At 32.4% G+C, this 14,685-nt stretch overlaps 1 non-coding gene across 1 annotated transcript; it reads left to right on the top strand.

The window, feature by feature from the left end:
* The first annotated feature begins 14,163 nt into the window (after positions 1-14,163).
* On the top strand, positions 14,164-14,236 carry TRNAK-UUU (transfer RNA lysine (anticodon UUU)). The gene has a single exon. It is a non-coding gene; the product is annotated as a tRNA-Lys (tRNA).
* The last annotated feature ends 449 nt before the right edge of the window (positions 14,237-14,685 follow it).

The raw sequence follows: 14,685 nt of genomic DNA on the forward strand, positions 1-14,685 counted from the left end.
AATAATATCCCCATCATTCACATTCACATTAGGTTCCGGCTGAACCGGAGGAGGAGGAGGTGGGGGCTGTTGGTTCTGTTGCTCAAGTCTAGCAGTTATCAGTTCCATCATTCTTTCCATTCTTTCCATTCTTGCCTCAGTAGATGAGGACTCAGGTTCATTTGCATTGTCCATTTCACTATAAGCAGTTATAATAGTTTTAAACATAAGCAGTCATTTGTTTAACAGTTTACCACATTAGCATGTATTCAGTCATAACATAACCACACACTTATCATGCTCATGAGATGCCCTAATAACTTTTCTAGGACACCCTATAGCTCATTTGGACACGTGTGTGTGGTATAACTCGTGGTAAGTATCGCTCTGATACCACTCTGTCACGACCCAAACCCGGCCCTATGGGTTTAGCACCGTAACCGGCCAGTAATCCGAGATTACCGAAGGCCTGCTGAACAGTAATACAGTAAAACAGAGTACAGGGCCTGGCAGAAGCCAATACAGTAATTAAACAATGTCCAATGAGCTGTGACAGTCTGTATGCCAAAAAGATTTTTCATGCATTCATACATATACAAACAGTACAGTCTGTACAGAATTTACAATCACACAGTACAGGGACCTAATCCCTTGATAACAGTACGGTAAACATTCAGTCTATACAGAACAGTTAGACAGTATGGAGACAGGCGGGGGAAAACAAACAAAACACCCCCAAGCCATAGCATGGCAACTCGGAACCTCGCAATGAGGCACAAAGGCTGGCTTGACAAAACTGGAGTTACCCTGACGCTCCTAGCTCCGATCTGGTGCCTGTACACCTACATATATATATGAGCAGTGAGCTAAAGCCCAGTGACTAACATAAAGCGTAAAGGGGTTTAGAATGAATGTCCTTACAGTAATGAAAACAGTTCAATTCAATCAGTATTTCAGTTGTTCAGTACAGTAAACAGTCATATGTGGTACATCCATTAGCATAACAGTAACAGTAGGTCTTGAAAGACCGAACAGTAATGATGGCCATCAGTCAGTAAACAGTAGTGGTTCCACGAGGGAACCGACAGAGATCTCTGTAACAGTAATAGTAACAGTAAACAGTGGGTACTAAGGATGCCACAGTACAGTTCAGAAATAAAGGACATACATTCATTCAGTAATACCAGTTCAGTAAACAGTTCAGTTCGGTATTCAAAAGATATCAGTTGAACATATCTTTACACAATTGTTACTCACAGAGTTTGGGCTACGGTATGCTAGAGCGTGTCTCCCCAGTCGCCAACCCTACACAGTTCACAGGTTGAACACACACTAAGCTACACAGTTGGGAAATATCATAACTTAATCCCTAATTTGCCTTGGTGTGTTCTACATCTATATCCTCATTAAGATGCCTTAAACTAGGCCTAAGAATGCCTAGGATGGGACGAGGATGCAAAAATACACTTAGAAAACATTTTGCAAAGTTTGCTGAAAATAGGAACCTCGCTCGAGCGAGGAAAGTCTCGCTCGAGCGGGCTTCCAAAATCAAAGGCTTCGCTCGAGCGAGGAATCCTTCGCTCGAGCGGTCTGCAAAACAGTAAAAATACTGGATGCTGTGATTTTACGCGCGATGGTCGCTCGATGGTCGCTCGAGCAGAGCCCTGGACAAAGGTGCTCGCTCGAGCGGGGAATCCTTCGCTCGAGCGAGGAAGCCAAATCTGGAATTTCCAGATTTGCCTCCCAAGCTCAAACCAAGCATTCTACCACTCCAAACTCGACCTCTTGGGCCCAAATTCTGGAAAACATAACTAAATTCAATGTATAACAAGTTTCAAAGCTCAATTTATGAATTCAAGCCCCAAAGGTGAGTCAATTAAAACCATATTCAAACCCATTTTCAAGAATATGAAGAACATGCAAACATGCATGGATTCAAACCAAATTCAACCTTCAAAGCTTGTTCAAATGGACTCATTTCTTCAAGAACATGATGAATTCATGGAGTATGACCAAAAGATGGACATGCATGTGAGGAAACATGGACTTACAACCTCAAAACTTCAATATATGTACATGCATGCAACAATTAAGCTTCAATTCAACAACAATGAACCAATTCATGACTTAGTTCTACAATGAAGCATGAATCATGCAAGAACTAGCTCAATGACATCATTAAGATGATGAATGATCTACCTTAGGTGTAGAATTAGAAGTGAGGGAGCTCAAATTAGTAATCAACCTTCAATTCTTCAAGTAATTCTAGCCAATTCACAATGAAGCAAGTTGAACTCAACTCTTCTAGCTCCTCTCTCTCTCTAAGGTCGGCTAGAGCACAAGGAATGGGCTGAGGAAAATGTTTTTGGCTCAAGTATGTGTATTGAGATAGTGGTCCACTCAAGGGCAAAACAGTAATTAAGTCCAACTCTTTAATTAGCTTATTTTAATCTAATTTAATCATACCTAATCAATTTTCAGATAATTACACCATAAAATCACATTAATTCTGAGGATCATAGAACATCAATCGGTTTCTAATTCGGCCGCCGATATGGCCTTCAATTAGCAGTTTAAACATATAAGCATGAACAGATAATCATACAGTCAAACAGATAGAATGCAATTTAACTAACACATACTCAATCAATTCGGTTTCCAATTTCAGTCAGTCAGTTCAGTACTTTAATCAGTTCAATTATCAGTCATAATCAATTCAGTTTAACGGTAATCGATGGTTATCGGTAATCAATCAGTCATCAGTCGGTAAACAGTATGAGGGTTGTTACATATACATTCTTGCAACTCAATAACAAATAAATGTCACTGTCATAAAAATATTTGTGACAGAAGAAAATTAAATTATCTCAACTAATGCAAGAGATACACCCCCATATTAATAAAATGGTTCATGGTTTAACAAATTCTACTACGTAAGTAAAATAATTATTAATGACATCTCATGTCACATAATTCAATAATCAACATAAAACATTTCTTAAACTACTTCCCAATTAAACGGACCGATATAATTACATACATCTTCATGTTTAAATTTCTCTGGTGTTTAAACACCCATTCAAAATTGATTAGAAATATTCAAATTAACCTGCTTATGTCCAAAGTCGACATAACAATTTATCATTCCAAATCACTTGAAATTATTGTTAAGAAATAACTTGAGTTGATATCATACATGCATATCAAACGCATCAACTAAAAATAATGAATTAACAAAATACATTAACCATGCGCGATCCCATCACTTGCATCATGAAAAAAAAGGATTCTCAACTCATAAATAAAATCCAACGCATTTAAACTTTAAACTTCAAAATGACAAAATATACCTTCATTTAATAAGTTTGATTTGTACATAAATAAACAAATTAAATATGCATTAAAATGTTCTTGTGAATATATATATATATATATATATATATATATTTTCCGACTCAAGTGCAGAAACAATTCGAGACTATGAATCCACATGGTAATAAAAATAATATTAGTTTGTAAAACTAATATTTTACTCTAGAAATAAATTTTACCATGTAAACTCACGATGAACTATGATAAAGTCAAAATAATTAACACCTTTTTACAAAGGGTTCAAAAATAAGTGGTCTACCAAATGAAACCATAAGTTACTTACAAAATTAATAGATTGTGACCGAGTCACAAAGTTACATGATTGATTAACAAAATTAATTTTCTAGTTACTAAAACCAGAAAATAAATTACAATACAAAATAATTTTATTTTCCTTGTTACTAAAACTAGTAAAATAAAATACCGAAGTAATATTTGATTACAAAAATCAGAAAACCAAACCACAACTTAATTTTCTAGTTACTTAAACCAGAAAATAAATTAAAACACAAAATAATTTTATTTTCTTTGTTACTAAAACTAGAAAATAATATAATTTTATTTTCCTTGTTACTAAAACTAGAAAAATAAAATACCAAAATAATTTTCTGTAACACCAAATAATATTCTGCAATTGTTAATGACACCAGTATATTACTACTATTTGTCAAAGAAAAGAGACAGTATATTACTACTATCTGTCAAATAGCATAAATAACTATTTGTTTTTCTAACCAGAATATTAGTTTAAAAACACAGAAAATTAAATACAATGAAGATACCAAAAAGGAATCTGTCTTAAGATTGTAGGACAATCTTCACTGTATTTAAAAGATTTAATTCTATTGTGTACACAACAACAATTAGAATTTAAAGAAATAAAGAAAAGGAGAGAATTTGTTTGATTACAAAAATCAAACTCGAAATAAAAATAAATAAATAAAAACAGATTTTATTTTGTTACAAAAAATAAAATTTAAATATGATTTTAATAAATAAAAACAACACTGAAAATAAATTAAATAACTTACTTGATTTAATTTGTTCGAATTATTTTCTGATCAAGTCCAGTGTTTGACACTGTGTCCTTAAGACAGATTCGTCCTCTCCAAGGCGCTTTCAGAATTTGGACGTCTATCTCCCAGGATGAAATGATCTACCACAAACAATAGCAGCACTACAAATTGTTTGTCTTACGAACACACTAAGTGTTTACACTCTTTCTTTCAGAAATAAAATACAACAAAATGAAAAATAGAATAAGCAGAGGTGAAATACGAAATTTCTTAATTTCAAACATCAAATGAGGGTGGTCCTATTTATAGATGTAAAGGTGACTCTTGGTTTTAAATTGAACAGGTATGATACCTGTTGGTTTTGAATTCAAACAGATTTGAATCTGTTAACAATTCAAACAGATAGCAAAAACGGGAAGGGCCCTGTTTGGGTATGCACTAATTCCAAACTAGTTTATTTCTGTTTGAAAACGGGAAGGGCCCTGTTTGGATGTACAGAAAATCCAAATCAGTTTAATTTGAATTCTGAATTTTATTTTACTAAAAAATAAAATTAAATTCAAATGTTTTTGGCCCAAAAAGGTTAGAAGCCCAACCACACACCCGCGCCCAAGCCCAGCCCGACCGGACGGACGGCGGCGGCGCGCGTGTGTGGTGATTTTTGGGTCCAATGGGTCTAGCCCATTTTGCCCATAACCTCTCCCTCTAAAACACTTGGGTACCCCTTGAGGCACACCCCAAGTATCTCACCCAAACCTTATAAACCCTTTCAAAACTTCCCACCAAATCAATGTGGGACAAGCCAATTTACAACCTTAAGGAATTTCCACCAAAACTCCATTTCCATGGAGCACACTTTGACTTCAATTTCCCATTCACTCGGTAATAGTTTTGAGCAACCAAATATACCACGTGAATCACAACGCGGCATAGAACGCGTTACCACTTTGACCCGAGTAAATCGACACTCGGGGCCCACCTAAAAAATAGACTAAACTTGAGAAAAAATTTTGATTTTACCCAGAATTTTTCTACCATTTCCAACAAATTTTTCCCTGTATATATTTTAAATTAAAATAATTAAACAAATAAAAGTTGACTGAAAATTGAAATTGAAAAAAAAAAACCTTAATATTGTGTTTGGTTGAGAAATTTAGAAATAGATTTGAAGAAAAAGAAATGTAAGTAAAATATAAATAAAATATATCTATATTTTATTTAATTTCACATATATATATTTTTTCTCTTTTTAAATTCATTCTCAAATTGTCTCCCAAATACCCAAATCAAACACATAAGTAATGTGGGAGAGGTAAGAGGAGGGTGTGTAGCAATGTGTAGGAACGCGGATCGGACCGGTTGGACCGACGACGGAACCTTGTTTCGGTTGAAAAACCTTCTAAACTTGAACGTAGCTCAAAACCAGTGTAAAATGAAAGAATCGGCAGAACCGTCGGTTCAACTGTCAAACCCGGCTACCCGGACTAGATTTTAAGAACTAGGCGATTTTGTCTGTTGCTATATTTTCTGCCTCTTGCTTCCATTTTTGATGCTCTGTTTCTTAAACTACTTAATGCTTATTTTTATAGTCATTATCATGTCCAAATAAAACAAAAAAACATTGAGGCGAAGAAAAGTAAATGACGGAATAATAGTAACTACTAAATATTTTAAAAACTCATAAATTATTTTTAAAATAAATTTCTTAGTTAATGGTTTGGTAAATTAATATTCTGATTATATATTCTGACACTCATCTAGCAAAAATAAATATATGTATACTTGTCTTGTAAATATTTAAAAAAAGTTATTTAGTGTATTTGGTTTGAGTTTTCTGGATTAAGTTTTTTAAAAATTGATTTTTTTTTATTTTGTGTTTTTTTTTTTATTTTTAGTGAATATTTTTTAAATTTTAAACATTTTTTATATATTTTTTTAGATGCACCTTACTTAGATGTATCTAAAAAGTAAAAAAAATTATGAAAAAATATTTTAAAAAATTAATAAATACATAAAAATACAAAAAATGTACTAAATTCTTGTAATTTTTTTATATTTTTTATATTTAGTGAATTTTTTAAAAAAAAAATTATAAATTTTTTACTTTTTAAGTGTATTTATGTTAAGTGTGACTAAAAAGTAAAAAAATTACTTAAAATATTAAAAAAATTCAATAAAAATAAAAAATACGAGAAATAAGAAAGTAAAATTTTTTAAAAAGTATTTTTTGAAAAGTAAAAATATGCAAAGGTGATTATTTTGTTAAATTTAATTATTTTTTTTCGATTCACTCGCGATCTTATTTTTAAAATATTGGTGAGTAATAGCCTAATAGGTGCGAACACAAGTCAATTGTTGACTGTACGGAATGAAAAATTATTAGCTGGACAGATAATTTCTCGTTTGGACTGGGATTTTGTTTGAATTGAGCATGTACGAGTACGACTCGCTGCCCATCCACTCGATGTGTCTCATCACGACGCGTCTTGTCCTTCCATATCTCTCTCTCTCTCTCTCTCTCTCTCTCCATGTGTTTGTTGTATGTATACGTGATTTGGTTCTAGGGTTTGAAGCAAGTACATATATATTTCACTGTTCATAACGCCATCTTCTGCATGAGAAATTCAGCTTTTTAAGCTTTTTCCATAGCACATGTCCTCCCTCCGTCATCGCTACTAACTGACAGACACCCTAGCAAGACAATACAGGTTACGGAAATTTCTCAACTCAGACAACAACATCTCGTAAATCACGATTATGCCATTCCCTTGCTTCACTTGACACTCGGCCCATACAAAAGTATTCAAAAATATCATATACTTTGTAGGGAAAATTATATGTTTAGAAAAGTAATTACAGATATATTAAAACATTTAAGTCTTTTATTATTAAAATAGATAAAATTTATCATTAATTTATAATTATTTTTTTAAAATTACATTGATTTATAATTTTTTCAACTTTTTATCACTGGTGTACATCTAAACTTTGGATTATTTTATCAATAGATTAAAATAATTAAAAAGCCAAGAAAATACTAAAAACAATTATCTATTCTCTCTAATTTTCTTTTCATAAAAAATCAATTAAATAGAAAATTTCCAAACAACGAAGTGTTGAGTATATCTCAACCATTGGTATCATATTCGAAGTAGTTTTATGAGATTTTTTATTTTTTTTTTTCTTCTGTTTGTAATAGTTCTGTTACATGAGACTAATCTCAAAGCTAATGGCCTTGTTTTGTTTGCTTTTGGAAAATAAATTTTAGAGAAAATTTTGTTTGATTTAGTAATTTTGGAAAAAACAAATTTTAAAATCACTTTCTATTTCCTATACATCAATCAATCATTTTTTTTTCTCTCGTTTTCAATTACTTTTTCTTTCACATGCATTTACTCGACTATAACAACATATTAAATCATCTCAAACTCCCACACTCCAAAACTATTTTCAAAATATAAAACCAAACAAACAAACAAACCAAATTTCTAAACTCTTTTCTCAAAATTTTAAAAAAAATTTATTTCCCCAAACCAAACCAAACCAAATACACCCAATAATTCTGTAAATCACTTTCATTTAGGATTTCGAATTTTATCTCATTCGGATGGGGCCTCCAAAGGCAACCCAACCCTCGCAAGTGGAGGAGGTCTCATCCGAGACTACGAAGGTAAATAGATTAGAGGCTACTAAAGACGCACGGGTACCATGTCAAGCATCGAAGCCGAGCTATGGGCCTTGCGTGACGAGCTAAGAATTGCATCCGAAGCCAACATCAAGAGTGGAAGTGGACTTACAATTGGTAGTGGACCTGGTTCAAGATAGAAACAAAACAAATGCTAAGATTCAAAGGAGGCGGCTTCAAACGTGCGCTAAAGAAGGTGGGTTAGGGAATGCGCCAAGGGGTGTTTTGGGTGGATTGCATGGTGTATAATTATATTTATCATGATATAGATATAATATTCACGTTACATCCAAATAGGTTTGAAGATAAAAATATATTTGAGGTTAAAATAGAGGGAAAGACAGAGTAGAGTAGAAGTACACAAAAAAAAAAAAATAGATTGCGAGTAATATATATATATATATATATGATAGAGATATTTGAGATAGGAATAAATTAGTGGACAGAGAAAGAGATCACCACGAAACTATATTGATGGGAAAATATTACAGCAAAACAATTTAAAGTCCGGCAGGCGGCCAAGACAAGGCTGCCGCCAGCCATTGAAGCAAAATTAACCTAGCTCAATACCATGTTACAATAGTAGAGAGAAGAAATAATATGTATTATATTTAATGAATTAATCTTATAAATAGAAGGTTTGTATATATAGATTGAGAAATTATATCTTATTAAAAACCTAACTACGAGAAAGACTATTCTACAAGAAACCTAATTATGACAATGCAAATATATCTAAGCCTCTGTTTGGGAAGTGGGTTGACTTTTTGACTTTTTTGACTATATGAGCCTGGGCTCAAAAGCTTAGTTTGGGAAGGGCTTTTGGCTTTTTGACTTTTTTGATTTTTTTGTGAGAGAAGAGTGTAATGATTATGGGGTTGAATGAGATGTTTTGTCTGTTGTGGCTCATGAGCCTATTCTGTCTTTTATGGCTCATTGAGCCAAAAAAGCCCAATGAGCCCTTGCCAAACCAACCCTAAGTAATTAATACCTAATATATCTATAAATATATACCATATATACATTAATACCAACCCAATATGAATAAACACAATGAATCAATGACACAAAGTTAATCTACCTCAAACGGCAAATTAAAACCCACCATATAGCATTATTATACACAAACATAACACACTCACTCTAGATTTTATTGAGTAATTTTAAAATTTTAAGGTGACATTTTAAATAACCGTTATATACTCTACTTTTTATTATCGAGTGATTTTAAAAATTAGTTAAAAGTTGATTATTTTAATTTTATTTTTATTTTTTTTGATTTTTTTGTCATTTTGTATGTAAAAAATATAAGAGGTGATATGATCCAAAATGAGTTAAAAATTAACAATTAAAAGTTAATTTTTTAATAACTTCCCAAATTGCACATATTCAAAGAAAATAAAATAAAATGATATATAAGAGTATCTCCAACTGTTAACCAAAATTTTCGTCTAATTTGAGTTAAAAAAAGTCAATTTTCTCAATTTGATACCACTGGCTCCAACGGTGAGCATTAAAAAGAGGAGGGGCGACCGATTGGTCGACCGGCCGGTCAACCGGTAAGGTATTTTTTTTTTTTTTTTACCTGTTTAAACTTTTTTTTGACCGGTTTGAACCCACTATTTGAAAGGAAACCGGTCGACCGGTAGATCAACCGGCGGGTCAACTGGCTGGTTGACCGATTGGTCTCCTCCAACGGTCACGCACAGTAATTTGGTAAAACCTGTATTCTGTTCTCAGTTTGATGATTTTTTTGTTCAATTCTCATTTTGATACTAATTTGATGAAACCGTTGGAGCTCCATAAAGTATATTTTTCATCAAATTTCAAATCTGATGCCAGATTTGTTAAACCGTTGAAGATGGTCTAAGTCTATTGTTGAGCCTGATATATCAAAAAAATATAATTAAATAATAATTAGAGAATAAATAAAAAATAAATTTAACACACCATTGAGTTTAGAAAATAAATTTAATTTTTTATCCTAAATGGTTATACTCTTCTGGAAAATATCTAAAATTATTGTAGAAAAAATCACTCTACGAATCCGAACTCAACATGAAATAATCGTGGAATCGAACTACATACACTCTCATTAAAAACCCACCACCATGAATGAACACTACATTAACACTACAATGGCGCAACGTAGCAATATGTATATAATTGTATTGGTTGTAGCGGTGAGGACTATCTTACGCAGGGGGTTCACGGACTTCGAAGAATGACCGGTTCTTGACGACGATGTCGTACATGTGGAGGGACTTGAAGTTGGCGAAGCTTTGAGGAATGGAGATAAGATCCGCGGAGTCGTCGGACCTGTGAAACTGGATGAGGTCCGACCCGTTTGGGTTTATGTATCGGGACCAGCCGAGCTGGGTGAGCCGGCGCTCGAGCTCGGCGTAGGAATGGATCGGCTGGTTTTCCGGGACGTAGACTAGGACACGGGGACGTGCACCGGGTGCAGTGGCTGTGCCCGGGGAAGTTGACGAGGGTTCTCTCTGCTCGAAGGATTCGCGGGTCGGGTTGGCAATTAAACGGGCCACGCCTTTCTTGTCGAAGACCCACACGCCAGACATGTTTCGAACACAGAGGAGACAGAGAGGGAAGGAGATGATGAGTATGCAGGTCGGAGACAGAAAGCGAGAGAGTGCGAAAGGTGGTGTAATGGTTGCTATTTATATATAGAGGGAGTGTTTGGAGACTTGGGGCTTGTTTGGTTTGTTTTGAGAGAGTTGTTTATGAAAAAAAAATTGAGAAGAGAGTTTAGAAATTTTTTTGATTTATTTGGTTGTATATTTTAAAAGTAGTTTTGGAGTTTTAGATGATTTGATATTTTGTTGTAATTGAGTGCATGTGTATGAGAAAAAAAGTGATTGAGAAGGAGAGAGGAGAGAGAAAAAGTGATTGATTGATGTGTAAGAGAGATAAGTGATTTTGAAATTTTTTTTTGAGAAAAATCACAACCAAACTAAATTTTAAAAAAAAAATTCAAAAATAACTCTCCCAAAAACAAGCTAAACAAGCCAAACAAGCCCTTGGTTTTTGGATATATATATTTTTTCTTTCATTACAAGATAAATGTTTTACAAAGTGAGTGCTTGGAATGTGGGTGTTTATGTAAGTTTTTTTAATTGTAGGATATTATTGGATAATTTTTTTTTAATATTTTGAAAGATAGTTGAGTTTTTTTGTGGTTGAATGTGATGTTTGTAAGAGAAAAAAGTGAAATGATTATGGGATTTGATATGATATTTTGTTTGGATTTATTTTTTTTAGTTTTGCAAAACTTTTTTCTTTTAGTGAAAAAAATGAGAAAAAAATTTGAGAACCACGTTCCCAAACACAACATCAAAAAAATAAATACAAATAAATCATCACATCAAATTTCACAATCATTTTATTTTTTTCTCACAAACATCACATCTAATGCCAAAAAAAATCAAACTATCTTCCTAAACACACATAAAAAAAAAAAATTATAATAATATTTTATAACTAAAAAAACTTACCAAAAAAAAAAAAAAAAACTCACATGGTCTAAAAATTCAAAGCAAATGTACCGTACGAAAACGAAAGAAGTTTGTTTTTTTGATTCAAACGAAAGAAGTTTGTTTGTAGTTCATCTTTTGGAGTGGAGGGTCCACCGGCTTGTCTTTGTGATTTTCAACCGTTCAAATGATAATATAAAATGTATCCACGTTTACTTAAAATATAAATTATTTCTTTACTTTAAAAATTATAAATATTTTTTTTATAAATTTTTGTTTAATATAATTAATAGAAAATGTAAAATTTTTCATATTCTCTTATATAATAATAAAATTATATGAATTGTTAATTGAAATATATTTAAAATATCATTAAAAATTAATAATTAATTTGATAATTTATTAATAAAATGAATCATTTATTATACGATTAGAAACTTGAAAAGAGAATATAATTTGTAAAATTACAGAAAACAATTTATATTTTAAACAAATTTCAAATAATATATTTCTAATTTACCCTAAATTTTATGAGCAATTTATTCATAGAAAAAAAATTAAACTGAATGAATTTTGATGTCATATGGAAAAATTTATATTTGTATGAAAAATTCTATGATACATATCTTGTTATGTATTTTTATTATGTATGTTATGTATTTTTGTAATAAACATTATATAATTTTTTAGTAGAGTTACGATAAATTATGGTTTAAAAATGAAATTACGCATTTTATGATAATGTTACTCATTTTTTATCCAAAAATTCTTTAATAAAAAAATATATAACATTACCACAAAATACGTAACATTATTTCAGAATCATAAATTGTCATAACTTTATTAAAAAAAAAAAAATATATTTATCATAAAAATACGTAATATATATTACAAAAATACATAACAAGGGTCTGTTAAAATAGTTGTTAAAGTTCAATTAATTAAATTTTTTACACGAATAATTATAATTTAAATTATTTACATCACCGAAACGAGTTTGTGTCTAGTCCAAAACATGGACACAAAGGAAGAATGTTATTCAGCTGCGTTTCGAAAGATGCTCCTCTTGGGATTGCGGTGTTATTATTGAGGATATTCAATCAAGGAGAACTACTTTATAATGGGACAGAAAACAAAAATTATAAAAATATTTGTAAAAATGTTTCATGCTCCCTTTTTCTCCCACCCCTTTGATCCCTTCTCTCTCTCATTAGTTACATTTTCTTTTTTTTTTTCTTTTTTTCCTGTTCCTCCAATTACCACCCGCCACGTGTCTGTGGAGGTTGTGGAAGTGGTGATTGGAGGGGTCTCTATGATAACTCAAATGTTTGTGATAGAAATGATTAAGTGATGAGATAGAAATGATTACGTGATTACGTGATTAACTTGTATCCCTTCATATTTTTTTTTTTTCTTGTCCAATTGGAAGGTAATTCCCCCCTCAATCAATGGCTAGGTGAGATGGTGTCCTTTTAATTGGTGCCCAAGAAGTACAAATGGGATTGATCATTGAACCACTTGTGCTTCTCTTTCAGATTTTTGTAACGATTAGATTTGGTAGCTTAGCCTTATGTGGCCCTAACTAGTTGTTTTTTCTTTCATTTTGTGTAGTTGGTGCCTTTTGGCTTGTTCTATGATGATACAGTTCGTTTCAGACGGAACGGGTCTGACTGATCCACATTCCTCAATTCCTTGTTCGAATGACCAAGCCTACCGAAAGACCTGCACACGAATTTAACGGGGAACGGGGAGTCCCCCAGCGAACCCTCCAACGAGCAAATTAGAAAAAGAAGTGGAGTCTAGTGATGGATTAGAGATATGAAGCTTAACCTTCTTTCTGTCTTCGACCTTTGCTTATATCATTTGGTAATCATTTCGTTGTTCCTTCCGACCTGTCACCTTAGCCGAAAAATCTATGCTCTATCTTACCTTGTTCATAGTGAAGGCGTTCTATTCCAACGGAGAGGGGTTATCGCAATAAATGTTATAAGAAACCTCATTAATGGCGATATGCCGTGGCAATTACTTTGCAGATCTTTGTCTGCTGATGTGGCTTGCCTTTCTCTCGTCATGTGTCTTGGTGTCATTGGTTCTTATTGCTACATGGGGCTTCAGCAGTGCTGGGTTTTAGCATTTGAGTTATGTATTGGACCCTGAATGGTAGGCTATAATCTTTATGGGCTTATCCATGTCATTCTATATAATTTTAAGGGTTTGTTTGGTTTGTTTTTCAAAAAAAATTTTGAGAAAAATTCTCTATAAACAATTTTTCAAGAGTAATCAAACTAAATAAATTTTTTCAAAAAAATTTTAAAATTTTGCTTGGTTACCTACTTTCCAAAATCACTCTCTCTCTCATACACATCAAAGCAATCACTTTTTTTAAAACTTTCTCCCCAAAATAATTTTTCAAAATCATATCTGAAAAAAGGCAAACCGAACAAGTTTTCTTACTTTTTATCTCAAAAACTCTCTACAAACGTAAACCAAACACACCCTAAGTGTTTTTATTCAAAAAAAAAAAAAAAAAAAAAAAGTTTGTTTTGCTATGTGCACCCTTTACTGTATGCCCCTCTAAATTAGGTCACATATATGTTTTTAATCAACTACGTAATGTAGAGCCGTCTTAGCTCAGCTGGTAGAGCGCGTGGCTTTTAACCACGTGGTCGTGGGTTCGATTCCCACAGACGGCGTCCTTTTTGTGAGTTTCTTTATTTATGTCTTAAAAAAGCGTACTTTTTGACTTATTGGTGGGTTTGAGTTGGGTTTGATGTGATTTAAATAAGATAGTGATTTTTTGACTTATTTAGTACATGCCAAACTAGCCCTTAGTTTGGGAATGAAAAAAGTTGAGACCCCTTCATTTTTTACCCCTACCATTCTTAGATGTCGTTTGGGAAGGGTTCTTTTGGTTCTTTGAACCATAAAAGATAAAATAAGTTATTTGAGTCACATCTAATTCATAATCATTATATTTTTCGCTCATAAAAAAAATTAAAAAGTCATTCACAAACCAAACTTTTGAGCCTAGGGTCAAAAAGTCAACTCATTTTCTAAACGGAGGCTTAATGTATTAAGATTGGACAAATTTTTTTTTTTAAAACCTACGCATACTAATTAATATATCAATATATATTAAAGT

The sequence above is a fragment of the Camellia sinensis genome, chromosome 3 (assembly GCF_055761805.1).
Source record: "Camellia sinensis isolate YWXY chromosome 3, ASM5576180v1, whole genome shotgun sequence".
Lineage (NCBI taxonomy): Eukaryota > Viridiplantae > Streptophyta > Magnoliopsida > Ericales > Theaceae > Camellia > Camellia sinensis.